Source organism: Hermetia illucens, chromosome 7 (genome assembly GCF_905115235.1).
Source record: "Hermetia illucens chromosome 7, iHerIll2.2.curated.20191125, whole genome shotgun sequence".
Lineage (NCBI taxonomy): Eukaryota > Metazoa > Arthropoda > Insecta > Diptera > Stratiomyidae > Hermetia > Hermetia illucens.
The window spans coordinates 6,576,530-6,591,861 of NC_051855.1; positions in this window are offsets into that span (position 1 = coordinate 6,576,530).

Here is a 15,332-nt window from a genome sequence, read left to right on the forward strand (position 1 = left end):
CTCTCATTGCAGGGGCTGCAAATTGAGTAGTGCATTCAGAGCTGCGCCGGCTGACGTGCTCATGGTACCAGTGATACCCAGACAAACAGTTCCTTGCAGTGCGTCTAGTTTACGGTGAAAACCTTTTTGTCTCACCTTAACCCACCACACTACGGATGCATATACGAACATCGGCCTAATGATGGCAACGTATGTCCACATTACCACATGAGGCCTGGGTCCCAATGTCGAGGCAAAGGTCCGTCTGCACAGCCCATAAGCTGTGAGAGCTCGTTTCATCATTATCTCTACATCTTTGTTCCAAAGAATTTTTTTATCTAGAGTTACTCCCAGATATTTAGCCCTGCCATCGACACCCACCTCAGCGCACAGCAATCTCTGCGTTAGCATAGCGTGGATCCACTTAATTAAAGCATCATTAACACCATGCACTCTGGGGGCATCACAAAGTTTTTGAAAAGGCGCACAGTCAAATGCCTCTTCAATGTCCACGAACACCCCCATCGTGTACTCACCATTCAAAGTTGCATCCTCTATCTTTGTAACCAAAGAATGGAGAGCAGACTCACAGGACTTTCCATGTTGGTAAGCATGTTGGTTTTCACTAAGTCGGTGTGACATAAGTGCGTTTCCACGAATGTGACGTTCCACCAGTCTCTCCAAATCTTTCAGCAAGAATGAAGTCAAGCTGATTTGTCTGAAGTTCCAGGTTTCGGTATGAAGGCTACCTTAACCTATTGGTAAGAGGAAGTAGTTCAGAGCAAGCCATCCTTGAAAAATATTTCTTAAAGGTCGCTGTAAGTGCTCCATACCCTCCTTTAGCATTGCCGTATAGATGCCATCCATGCCAGGTGCTTTGAAATGCTCAAAGGACAGTGTGACAGCTCTCACCTTTTCATGGGTAACAATCGCTTCCGCAGTGTTCCAGTTCCCCTTGCAGCGTGCAAAAACCGTCAACTCTCCCCCTACCACTTCTCTCACCCGTTCTCCCGGGTGGTGTACTTCCAGGAGGGTCTGTACCGAATCCAGTTTAGAGCTCGCGAAACTACCGTCGGGTTTTCTAAGAGAGTCCAACTTGGCCGATTCACCCCTTTTGAGGACTCTGCACAGCCTTGAAGTCTCCCTTTCGCCTTCCAGTACCTCACTGTATGCTCTAAAGGAGTTTCGTTTCGAACACATAACGAGCCTCTTATATTCACGCTGTGAGTTTCTGAATTTTGACCAGTCTTCGTTCTTATTACGGTTCTGAAGTCGCCTGGTTGATTTCCTGAGTTTTTGTAGTTCCCGATTCCACCAAAGAACCGTTTTACCGCTTTGGTCTTGGGAAATAGCACAAGCCTCTTCATAGCACTCTAAAAGTGTGCATTTCAGAATTTTCAATTCATCTTCCAGCGACAAAGGAGTCCTTAGTCGCCTAGGGGATTGTACTTTATTGCCAAGAAGTTCATTGAACTTTGTCCAATCTGTTTTCCTAGGGTTCCGTCTTTGTATTGCTGACTGTTCGCCCGCAACAGTCAGATTGAATTCTGGATATCGGTGACCTGAAAGTGAGACCTCTTCTAGCACTTGTGTAATCAACTCTAACAACTTTGAAGTGCAGATCGTTAGGTCAATTACTTTACTTTCTTGGCTCCACGAACTTAGGAATGCATCCTACGTTCGCGGTCATCAGACCAACTGAGTTAATAAAATCAAAGACCTTTTTTCTTCTAGGATTGCATTTGCTACTCCCTCAACAAATATGCTGAGCATCACAACCTATTAAAAGTTCAAGGCCACTTGATACTGCATATACCACCAGATCCCTTAGTTCTTGCGTCGACGGAGGGCAGAAAGAATCATAGGGCAAGTAGGCAGAGGCAACTATAACGTTTCTCCTCTTACCATTAAGTGAGTTGACCGCAACAAGGTTCTGTGAACAGAATTGTCCCAGCATTGTTGCCTCTAACAATTTTGACATCAGAACGCAGGCCCTCGGTCTTGAGCATCTTTCATAGAAGAAGATCCTGCTCCCTTTGACTGACCCAATACCACACATTCCCCATGACTCTTGAACCAGAAATATATAAGGACAGTCCTGCAACTTTGCCAGTTTTGCTGCCAGTAGATAGGAAGAAGCTTTGGCATGCTGCAGGTTGATTTGGCTGACTCTTATGTTTGTAGCCATAAATTCAGTCTAATATGAAAACCGCCGCTAATTGAAAAGTCTGCTGCATTCAGTGTGGATCTCACCAGGGTTACCAGCTTGTCCCCACCTTCTATCGAAAGTTCCTTTTCTTGCGTCCGATTTCTCTGGATATCGCCACACTTGGTGGTGTAGCAACGTCCATGTCCTCATTCCCAAGAAACTTCGCCTTCTTTCGCAGTGCGTTCCGTTGTCGTCGGCTAGAATACCTCCCAGGTTCACGGAGTCCGGGCTGCAGAGATTTATTTTCATATACCGACGTTAGACCAGTTGCGTCCACATTACCAGCTTCTCTTTCTTCCGTTTTCCCGGGTACAGGCAGAGGAGAATGTTCTGATAGGCAAGCCTGTAGTTCCTTCTCCTTTGCGGCTGAAGTTTTCTTCTGCCGAGCCTTCCTTCCCGTATGTTAGAGGAGTTAGGTAACAGTGTCACCGACCGACCGGCCGTAGTCAGATTTCCAGTTCCTCTCATTAAAGGAATTGCTGTACTATCCTTTTTGGCTGGCTGTGCCGTAGGCACCGGGTGAAGGTTTTCCACTGAAGTGGAGAGTGTTCCCGTGGGGGAACATGAATTAGGCGAGGCCTCCAAAATCCGTGCCTCGGCCACAACTTGATTTCTTAGAGTCGCGGGTGGATTCGAAGTCTGTGACTTCTAACCACTTGGAGAGTTATAATCCTTTGTTTCCTTGGACACTCTTAGTAAACTACCACAAGCTCCCCCACCACGACAAGGTGGCGTCCAACGGGGAGGATTCGCATTGTCCTTGGACAATGAAATTCGGTTTTAATATCTTACCAGGGAGACTGAAGAGAGGAGGGCCTAAGTTTGCCATTGCCAATTGATTCTCTACGAATTTTTTGCTTGATATATTAAGAACCGAAAAAAGTCCTTAACAACAGAGACATCATCGCTTCCTGGACTCTAAGATCTAATACAAAAAATTCAAGACTCAAGGTAAATGTCGAAAATTTTCCACTGTGAAGCAATAGCATGCAATTCACCCTTCAACTACCTCCCCCTCTAAATAATCCTTCAATCTCATTTTGCTTTACATATGCACACATCCTCGTGTTACATATTCTTATTAATATGCACTATTCCTCCTCTACAAAAAAAAATTTCCCTTGAATCCTATTGACTAAGTTTTCTATCAGTCTTCCGCGCTTCCACGTACTGTATGTAAGTCAAATACAGTCAACGCCAACGTTAACTCTCGCTCCCCGTCCGCGTCCTTGTCTATGCCCATCGTATTTCCACCCAGTGTACATCCTTGCTCTTAAGTCCATCGGGATGTACACTTTTTATATATATTTCCCTTCGTGTAGTACTCTGCCCCTATGCACATTTTTATTCTAAACTTCCGCGCGTTTTCTATACGTTCTCTGTCTTTTATCCTGGATCTTATGTCCTGTGAATTTGCGCTCGATAGCGGGAAAGCTATAGGACGTGCCAAGAAATGAACAAGGAAACAAACTCAGAGGAGCAAGATGAAAGGTACAGAGGAAAAAAAAATGAAATGAAAGGACGAGTATAGGAAACATAGCGTATAAGAGAAAGGGGATCAGAAGGAATGAGTGAAAGAAATCCAATTTAGTCATCCTCAGGTCTACAGCATCTCCATATATTTAAATTTCTTTCTTTCACTTTAGAGTCGTCGTTGTCGGGTCCTTATGTGATGGAGAAGATGGCGGGAAGGAGAAGAGGACTCAGCAGAATTGAGTTTAGGTTAGTGCTGCTTGCTAGCTTGTCTGTTGTCCTTTAGACCAATCGTCCGGTATGCTGGCGAAATTTTTGAGGAATTGCTTCACTACTTTGAGCCTCGAAGCAAATGTTGTTTCTTCTTCTAAGCACATCCTTATTATATCTGTTCTTCGTCTTAATCCGGATGAGGTCTCTACACAAGGGACGGCTTGTAATGGTCTCTACGCTGTTTAGAATAGAATAGTTGGCTCCAGTCAATTATGACATGATACAATTGGCTGCTAGGCATAGTTCTCGCAAAAGGTCGTCGTTATCCTGAATAGGACTCCTTCCTTCCTTAATACATTTAAATTCATCTACCTAACCAAACATTACTACTGGAGGCAATCACTCTGTTCCTTTTGGTCCTTATTGCAGCATCAAACTTTTTTCTTCATCCAAATTTGGAAAGGACAGTAAGAAAAGGACTCGACTGGATGATGAATTCCTACCTCAACAACCGAACAAAGAAGAAAGGACCCCCGTTAGAAGTATCTTCTTTGAAGTTCTGGCCTATAGCAAGATCAAGACGTAAGTGTCTTACGAACCCAAACCCAAAAAGCGGCATAGTATGGAGATACCTTTATGGGTAATATGTTTCTCCAAGCCCAAAGGATTCATTCTAATCAGGCGACTATTTCGCGACCAGCAATAGATTTGGGAGCTGACTCCTGGATGTGCATAATAAGAGAGGCGCTGACGTCGGCCTCTAGAGGGATCACTATCTAATGGTCACTTACGCTCGTTTGTATGTTGCGTCACCCACTTCCCGCAGGGTTAAGGAGCTGCAACCCTCTATGTCCAACATCGACCGCTTGTATGATCCAGGTGTCGCTCGACAGTTGGAAAGTTATCTTGATGATCGGACAGCAGATATACTGTGTACCTCGCCTGAAAATAGTGATGCTCTTTTCTCGAGTGCTACATTGGTAATTTCGGTTATGAATGCATTCAAACGAAGCAAAGCCGTTGGGCTGGACGGTCTTCCAGCGGAGTGATTTATCCCTGCACCTGCAGTTACTACAGATCTACTGCTTCCACTCTTACAAAAGTCTTGGAAATCCGAGAACTTTCCCATAGAGTGGAAGAAGGGGATGATCCTCAATATCCCAAACAAGGGCGCTTGTTTTGAGCTTGACAATTGGACGGGTATCTGCGTGTTCCCTACCGTCGCAAAGATAATACCTAAAATAATTCTGGGACGCACCGAAAAATATCTGCAAAACCTCCTGAACAAAGAGCAGGCTCGTTTCCGCTCCCGATCCTCCTGCATTGACCACAACAACACACTGACCATTTTGGGATAGTGCACGTAATGTAGATCTTTGCTACGCCGGCTCTTCTGCAATTTCGAGAAAGCTTTGGATATCTTTGGACATCTGTTTACTCTCTTACCGGGTCATGGACATTGGTCAAATGGCTCTGAATTTGGAAAGAGGGGCAAGTAGAGTTGAGCTGAAGATAAACACCAACAAAACTAAGGCTCCTCAGTCTGATGGGTCATCGCACTCTCCCTATCTGCATTAATGGTCAAAACATCGAAAGAGTCGATCAATTTGTATATCTAGGCAGCGTGGTTTCTGCAGATGGTGGCACCGAACTGATCCCGACCCATTAACGGCGCTAGATCCGCTTTCGTTGCCCTTTCTAAAATCTGAAAATGTAGTTATCGCAACAACAAAATCAAGTTGAGACTGGTCTGGGCTTATATTCTCTCTGTGCTGTTATACGAGAGTACTTCATGAAAAGTGATCTCGGTTGTTACCCAATAGATACAAGTTTTCGTTAACACCTGTCTGCGTCGTATCGTGGGAGTACGCGAACCTGGCATCATCCCAAACGAAGAACTTGGTCGACGCACAGACCTGCCACTCGTACGCCCTGTGATCAGATGACGGAGGCGGCAGTGAATAGGCCACACATTAAGAGCAAAGCCCTCTGCTTAACATTAAGGCGGACATGAAGGACGGAGCACCAAAAGAAAAGGTGGGAAGACGAAGGACGACTAGACCGCCGGCTCTGCTTCTTAAGCCGACAGAAGACAAGATTTTTGAGGAAGTCCTCAGTGAAATCAAATCAAACACGAAGATAGCGGAGCCGAAGTCTCTTCCATTCGTGGAACGAGGACAACAAATAAAATTACGTTTTGTAAAGCAGTCAAGGGGCTTCTGGGAGAGAAGGCTTTAGTTTCCAGCCTGGAACATGCGTGCTTTCTGGATATCTGAGACCTTGACTACCTTACAGACAATAACGCGGCAGAAAAGGCCATCAAACGAGAATGTTCGGAAGTAACCAATGTTCGGATTGGTATCACCTCTGCAGCCTCCTAACACCACAAATTCGTTAAGTTGGAAGCTGCAGAGCAATACGCGAGGAAGCCTCTAAATAGCGAGAAAATCAGAATTGGTTGGATAGTGTGTAGGATACGAATCCGGACTGCCCAACTAAATGTTATGAATGGTTAGATTATGGGCACACATCTGCAACCTGTCAGGGACTTGACAGAAGGGCAACATGCCGCAAATGCGATCAGTCAGGCCATAAAACAAAAACTTGCAACGAAAAGGAAAGCGGAGCATCGAGACGTGGCAATCCTTCTTTTTATTGGTAGATGGTGAAAATTTCAGAATTCCAGAAGGAGGGTCACAGACTCCGCCGCTTGACACAACGTCTAAACGACAGGGAGTAGGCATGCACATAACGACTGAGTATAGATTAGTCAAAAGGACACTCCGCAGTGGAATAAACAGGAGCAAAGCTCGCTGCTGGCGGAATCTGGTCGACGAGGCGAATGAGGATCCGTGGGGGTTTTAAACTATCTTTATTACCTGAAAGGTCAGGTTTGTCTCACCCTTTCAAAAATGCCCGTCTAGACAGTGATAAAAGAATCTTCGGAAGATGGACCAAGCTCAACTGGAGAAGGAGGACTTAATCCCCAAAATCTTGGCAGCTGCTATCCGGTCACCAATCGGTGACAAGATCATGATCTCCCTTATTGATCGCTTCAGCCGCCTTTCATGGAAGAGCTCCAGTTCGGTACTCTAGTCAAATGGATGGGAGCGAGAGTCTATCCATTTGGCAATACGGGCCACCTTTTTACAGAACTCCAAGGCAAGTAAACTCAGGAAATGTATGAAAACTCAAGGATCTTAGGAGATGTGTTTTCCCAGAACTGTAATACAACACCTACAAGAACGCTCAGCAAATGTACAAGAGGAGCAAGTCCCTGAAGAACATGAGTTGCTTAGAACAGCAAATCAATCAGAGATACTGTCGAGCTTCTGGAATCAAAGGGTTTACAAATGCCTACAAACAGAAATTGGACTGATGATCAAATTGATACCACGACACCACGCATATCTAGTGAATTGTCAGCAAAGGGGATACGTAAGGGATTTACCTGATAGACTTTAATCTGTCACCAGAGAAATTGGAGTACCTCCTGAAGTAAACTTTTTCAAAATTATTCTTCCGTTGGTGCTGCTCGTCGTTGGTTGAGATTAGCGAGCGTTTTAGATCAACTGGTATTTTGGCATACGTAGGAAGGTAGGGAGAATATACTGGCCCGAGATGAATATTATGTGCCCCGCCCCTTTCTATTTTGAAAAATCAATATAATGTTAAACGGAAAGAATTATAATTTCAAATAAAAGGTAGTGGAAGATCTAAGAACGACGATCAAGATCAAATGGTTTCGGAAATCTTCTTTTCCTTCAGCCTTTGTCCCGTTCACAAGCGGAGTTGGCTCGTCGTAATCGGTTTTGCCATTTTGTGTCACCAAAAGCTCCGATCTGGATGCAATCGCGAGCCTTTCAAATCCTCGTCTAGCATATCAAGCCACAGTTGTTTCGGCCGGTGTTTTTTGGTCACCTACCATCGACTTCGATGTTCATACCAATCTTGACGAGTGAATTCCCGTTCGCGCGAATTACGTGACCATACCATCGAAAACACCTCTCTCGCACTTTTCACGGTCGGTGCAGCCCCATATAGATCATGGATCCTCATTTGGGATGTGATTAAAACGTGTCGCGGCACTAGTTCACCGCAACATCTTCGTTTCCGTTACTGCAAGACGCCGTTCATTGTCTTTTATAGTCGGCCAACACTCAGAACCATAGAAGGCGACAGGGCGGATGACGATGCGGTAAATTTTAGATCTCAAGCGTTCGTTGATACGTCGTTCACAAAAATCGCCAGTTGTGGAACGCCACTTCATCCAGGTTGCGCTAATCCGTGAAACAATTTCATAACGCAGTTCTCCATTGTCTGATAGTATTGATCAGAGATGTACAAATCGCTCAGTGTGTGTGTGTGTGTATGGTGGGGGAGAAGCTACAGCTTCTGAGCACTCAGGCCGTGTTGGCCCATTGTACTCGCCTCCCCCGTCTAACGGAATATTCCGGATTCGTTAACGTATCGTAGGATTTCCGTTAGTGGATGTGATGCTACCAGTCGCAATTGGAGGACATCGGCACCAAAGATCTGATGCCTGATGCGTCCATAGGCGGGGCATTCACATAGGAAATGCTCCGTGGATTCCGCTTCCTCATTACAGGAGGGACACGTATCATCTTCGGTAATTCCTATTCTGCACATATGCCCAGCTAGTGAATTAAGGCCTGTCAGAATGCCCACAATACACCTGCAAGTCCTCCTGCTTTTCGACAGGATAAACTTTGCGGTACGTATGTTGGGTTCTGGCAGGAAAAGTTTGGTGTGTCGAGCAGCATTTAGGCTCTGCCACCTGTCATTATGGGAAACTTGTTCCCAGTTTTTGAAAACAGATTTAGCCAATGCTACTGATACCCGAATTGCTGGCTCCGGTCCCGGCAAAGGGGAGATTGACCCCTCTTTCGCTAAAGCGTCCGAGATTTCATTCCCCTCTATGCCACAGTGACCAGGTACCCAGAGTAGTTCCAGCGTGTTGAATCTAGACATAGAGTTCAAACGGTTTCCTGAACCATTTTCGAGGTGATCAAAGAACTGCTCAATGCCCTCAGTGCAGCTTGACTGTCACTGCAGATTGCTATGCGCCTGCCCTTCAACCGCTCGTCAATCACCCAGTTTGCCACCCTTAGGATCGCATAAACTTCGGCTTGAAAAACCGTGGCATATTGTCCCAAAGGAAAAGCCCACTTCTCGTTTCTATTCGAGAGGTAGACTCCGGCTCCAGAACCCTCTTCTGTTTTTGAGCCATCCGTATATCCCGCCACGTATTCAGGTAGCGATCGACCCCTACCTCAGCGCACAGCAATTTTTGCGTTAGCATAGCATGGATCCACTTAATTAAAGCACACACAAAGTTTTTGAAAAGGCGGACAGTCAAAAGCCCCTTCAATGTCCACGAACACCCCCATCACGTACTCACCATTCAAAGTTGCATCCTATATCTTTGTGACCAAAGAATGAAGAGCAGACTCACAGGACTTTCCACGTTGGTAAGCATGTTGGTTTTCACTAAGTGGGTGTGACCTAAGTGAGTTTCCAGGAATGTGACGCTCCACCAGTCTCTCCAAACCTTTCAGCAAGAATGGAGTCAAGCTGATCTGTCTGATGTTCTTTGGATTAGAATAGTCAGTCCCAGGTTTCGGTATAAAAACTACTTTAACCTGTTGCCAAGAGGAAGGCACGTAGCCCAGAGCAAGACAGCCTCGAAAAATATTTCTTAGAGGTCGCTCTAAATGCTCCATACCCTCCTTTAGCATTGCCGGATAGATGCCATCCATGCCAGGTGCTTTGAAATGTCCAAGGACAGTATGGCAGCTCTCACCTTTTCATGGGTGACAACCGCTTTCGCAGTGTTCCAGTTCCCCTTGCAACACTTGCGCGTTGAAGGGGTTGCAAAAACCGTCAACTCTCCCCCTACCACTTCTCTCACCTGTTGTCCCGGGTGGTGTACTTCCAGGAGGGCCTGTACTGAGTCCAGTCTGGAGCTCGTGAAAGTAGCGTCGGGTTTTCTAAGAGAATCCAACTTGGGCGACTCATCCCTTTTGAGGACTCTGCACAGCCTTGAAGTCTCCCTTTTGCCTTCCAGTTCCTCACAGTACGCTCTAAAGTAGTCTCGTTTCGAGCACCTCACGAGCCTCTTATATTCACGTTATGAGTTCCTGAAATTTAACCAGTCTTCGTCCTTGTTACTTTTGCAAGCCCGGTTTAGAAGTCGCCTGGTTGATTTCCTGAGTTTTTGCAGTTCTCGTTTTCACCAAGGAACCGTTTTACCGCTTTGGCCTCGGGAAATAGGACAAGCCTCTTCATTACACTCTAAAAGTGTGTAGTTCAGAGTTTTCAATTCATCTTTCAGCACCAAAGGAGTCCTTAGTCGCCTAGGGAACTGTACTTTATTGCCAAGAAGTTCATTGAACTTTGCCCAATCCGTTTTCCTAGGGTTCCGTCTTTGTACTGCAGACTGTTCGCCCGCAATAGTCAGATTGAATTCTAGATATCGGTGATCTGACAGTGAGACCTCGTCTAGCACTCGCCAGTGTGTAATCAATTCTAACAATTTTGGGGTACAGATTGTTAGGTCAATTACTTCGCTTCTTCTCGGTCCCACGAATGTAGGGGCGCACCCTACGTTTGCAGTCATAAGACCAGGTGAAGTGATGAAATCAAATAGCTTCTCTCCTCTTGGATTGCATTGGGTACTGCCCCAACAAATATGTTGAGCATTCGCATCGCAACCTATTAAGAGTTCGAGACCACTTGATTCTGCATACGCCACCAGATCCCTAAGTTCTTGCGTCGGCGGAGGATACAAAGAATCATAGGGTAAATAAGCGGAGGCAACTATGATGTTTTTCCTCTCGCCATTTATCTGGTATTGTATGATGACCGTAGCTAAGTCCTGGGAACAATATTGTCTCAGCATAGTTACCTCTAACCGTCTTGACATCAGGACGCAAGCTCTCGGTCTTATGGATCTTTCGTCGTAGAAGATCCTAGCCCCCTTTACTGATCTAATGCCACAGATTCTGTTAAATCGAACCCACGGTTCTTGCACCAGAAAGATATAGGGGAAATCCTGTAGCTTTGTCATTCTCGCTGCCAACAGGTAGGAGGGGGCTTTGGCATGCTGCAGGTTGATTTGACCAATCTTTATGTTTTTCGACAGAAACTTAGTCTATTGTCTTATGGAAAACAGTTAGAAGCGTATGCGGCAGTCCGCGTATGACGGGGTTTCCCCCACACCATACCGCCAGAGACTCGATCCCCTGGTGATTGATTTCTCTGAGAAAAGCCGTACCTGGGAGTACCGCAATTCCCATGTTCTCATCCACGAAAGATCTCATCTCATCCCGCAGAGTATTCGTCTGTTTTTCACTTAGCACCTTAATTGGTTGGCGGTATCCGGGTTGCATAGATTCGATCACTCGAACAGGCATCAAGTCAGTTCCGTTCACGTCTCTGACTTCCCTTCCTTCCGCCTGTTCCTTGGAAGGTGTAGGAGAAGTTACTAGCAGGTAGGATTCACTCTGTAGTCCCTTCCTCAGTGCGAGCCCCCATACGGGAGGCACACCGGTCCTAATCCCCGCGAGACGCGCATGGATATAAGCCCTGGTGCGGAGCACAATAAAGCGTTGGCCACAGCAGATGTGTTGGTCTTGCGCTTCTTGCGCGCATTACCGCTGACAGAAGAGTCTGGTGCGTCCAGTGTGGATCCTACCGGGGTTTCCAGTTTATCCCCACCTTCCGCCGGAGATTCCGTTTCCTTGCGTCCGATTTCTCTGGGCGTTACCGCGCCTAGTGGTACAACCACGTCCATGTCCTCATTCCCAAGGTGCTTCATCTTCCTTCGCAGTGCTCTCTTCTGCCGTCGGCTTAGGGCCTTTCCAGGTTCACGGTGTCCGGACCGCTTGGATCCATTTCCACACACCGGCGTTAAATCAGTAGCGTCCACGTCACCAGCTTCCCGTTCTTCCGCTCTTCCCGGTAAGGATGAAGGAGAAGGTTCTGACAGGCAGGATTCAGCCTGCAGTCCCCCCTCCTTAGTGGCCGAAGTTCCCTTCCGCCGGGTCTTCCTCTTCCGCTTGCGGGTAGATTTCCAGTCTCTCCCAATTTAAGAGTTTCCGTACTTTCTTTTCTGGCTAACTTCGCCGTAGGTACCAAGTGCAAACTTTCCACTGAGTCGGAAAGCATGCCTTCTACAGATTGATCTGTAGGCGAATATGAATGTGGTGAGGCCTCCAAAATCCGCGGCTCAGCCGCGACATGATTGCTCATGTCGCGGGTGGATTCGAAGTCTGTGACTTCCTACCACTTGGAGAGTTTAAATCCATCGTTTGAATTTGTAGGCCCCTCAAGAAAACCCCGGAGGAATAACCCTCCCCCCCCCCCTTCAACCAATCCGGAGCTTTCAATGAGATAAAGAAATATGCACGTATCCGCTATCTCACCGTCTGCCCTTTTGGACGGTAAAGATAACCACTTAGATGAGAACCCAAGAAAATCATATCATCGCTCGCAACAGTATTTCAACCGCTTATTTACAACAGAAAAGATACAAGACAGGCTCCTTTCATCTATGCACAATCTATGCGGATACGCTGATGCCAATTCGAGGCCGGTACAATAAGTAAATCTTCCAAATTATAAATTCTATATTTCGTAATTAGGTGTTAATTGTACTCCATGACAACAGCAGTCCCGGCGAGGTATAAAAATCCGCCCGATATTATTAAAAAGATAGACGAAAAAATCGTACAACTCTCATGAAGATGGTTAGTATCTGCAGCACCTAATGTACTCCGTCTACGTTTCCCCTTGTAGTTAAATACTCAAGCCACAAAGCCTCCACATCTATTCAGTAACTGCTGATTGACTTTAAAGTAGCTAAGGTCCAAAAAAGAATTACTGAAAGAATTTCCGCTTTAAATTTCGGCATTAACACGATGATCTGGAAATGTTTTAAAACCCCCAAAAAAAGATACTGAAGTACATCATCACCATGCGTGGTGTATTTGTATCAGTACTCGCGGAGTCTTGAAGGAGAAAAAAAGATCCAAGTTATTGCTACTACTTGTACCCAATTGCCGCTGTGGTCTTTGGATCATTGGAGATCGGGGAGCCTTTTCGGATCCATTCTTTTAAGTATCTTTTGATTCAAATGTAATATCTTGGCTAGAAAAGTAGATTGAACTCAAGAGAAAAGTATAGAAGATGGTGTAGATTAGAGGTTGTTAGAAGCATATTTCAAAAGTTCCAATTCGAATTAATATTAAGCCTAGGTCAAGATTGTTTCTTGCGTTTTTTTTTTTCTGGTAGGCGAACGGACCGACGGACCCCCCGTGCTACAACACTTCATAAAATCTCATCGTTGTTCTTCAAATTCGTTATGTTTTGTGGATATGAGAAGTATACGAAACGCTTAGAATCTGAACGCAAGGTGCCAAAATAACATACGCGAGGTCTGGAAACGGTAGCAATGAAATATTAATATCTTATTTATCCATCAGATTCGAAACGGTGGGGATTTAATTGAAATGTAGTCAGCGATGGTGGCCGTAAGCCTAGTACGGAAGAAGGGTGGCATGCACTTCATTTTTGGGCCTTGTTTGAAGGAATATATGCCAATGGAGTTAGCTAGTACATCAACCAGGGAAGTGGAAGGGGGAAGACTTTTCTTAGACTTTAGGCCTCCAGAATCCTAGGGCGGTCATTGTTAACTTTGTATTTTGGGTATGTACACAGGAAAGAAAATCGCAAGGGGCCAAATTAGGAGAACGCGCTGGCTCCTATTAAAGAGATAAAGCGTCTCGGAAACCTTGTTCTCAAAAAATCCATCACAATCTTTGCTGTGTAGGCTATGGTCTATGGACGTCTTCCAGTTAAAACTCATCGAATTCAGGCAAGAAAAAATCCAAGATCATGGTCATCTAATAAGCTGAATTGGCCGGTACGTTCCTTCCTTCGTTTCCTTCAAAGGCCGATGGTCCCATTTCTCGAAAGGGCATACCATACAGTAACTCTGTTGAAGTGTCACACTCCAATAGGGCAGGTACTCAGAGGTCGCGGTGAGGAAGACGAGGCGGCAACCCTGTCGGCCAAACCAAAGCCAAGTGGTCGAGGAGAACCGAGGGCACCGAGAAACGCTGCGCTCACTTTGGCTCGCCGGCTGTGATGCAGTAAACGAATGCTCCAAAGGCCTAATCAGGGCGATCAGACCCCAGTCCCCAGGGGTATACTGGTACCATGGGAACCGAGATAGCCCTTGGACTTTCATACTTCGGGTGAACTCCTGTTGTATGTGAGTACAGCTCGGTTATTTGCGGTTGGCCCCCTAGTGAGAGCTTCATGGGGGTTGTTGGTTGTGCTCAAGCGAGAAGAGACCTTCGGGCCTCGGCGTGGTGTTGCGTTTAAACACGGGTGCCGCACTCCTTAGTTCGGTAGAAATTTGGGTATGTCTTGCATCCACCAGTATGAATGCTAAGCCATGCACTTGGTATAGACTAGTACCGTTGTTGCTTGTCTCAACGGGGCTCTGATTGTGGTCACAAAATCAATCCGTGTCTTAAGAAGACCGTGGGATCAAATCATCCAGACAGGTGCTCACGTTAAACCCTCAAGAACTTAACTCCAATAGGGCATGCTTTGTTTAGTGCAAAGAAAATGACGGCGTCTCGCGCAACAACCATGTTTTCATAAGTAAGTTGCCTGGCCTCATAATCACGTGACAGCAATTTATGGACGACTACCAGTTTGTAAGGATGCGTATGTGGATATCCTTTAACTATTCGATGAATGGAATGCCTCGAAATGGGGAGACTATTCAATGGCAGCCCAGACCTTCTCAATGTTTTCTGGGGTAGAGACGGTGTTCTGATGCATCCTTCTGATTGACAAATTATCTCCAGTAGTCTCACCCACGCAACAATTCGACTTCGATCGGGAACACGACCGCAGGGACAGTATTCTACCTCAAACGAAGAGCACGCTGTACGCGGACAATTGAAACTGCGTTTTCAAAATAGATTCCCACACAAAACGTGCGCTGTTGACAGACCACCCTATGTTGGCGACTGAGTGGAGTCACAAAAAACCTTCCATCCTCCTAAGTGGAATGATACCACCCCCCACCACCAATATCTGCTACATGAGGAATCCCCCTCGCAAATCCATCTGTCCATGGCGCACCACCCTTGTCTTTGATGAAAAGCTACTGACTGAATGATGAGAAGAAGGTGAACTATGAGCCACTGACTCTGGAAATCGCAAAAATTTGGCGTCTCGAGAAAAGAACTGTAGTCCCCAAAGTGTTTTCACCTTCAGGCATTATACCTAAACCCCCCACGGCTTCCCTCGATGTCCTGGGACACTCGAATGTCTGATTCAAATCATGCATTCTGCAAACGTGCCCGATGTTACGGGGAGTTCTCGACAGATTCTCTAATTAACCTACCTATCCCCA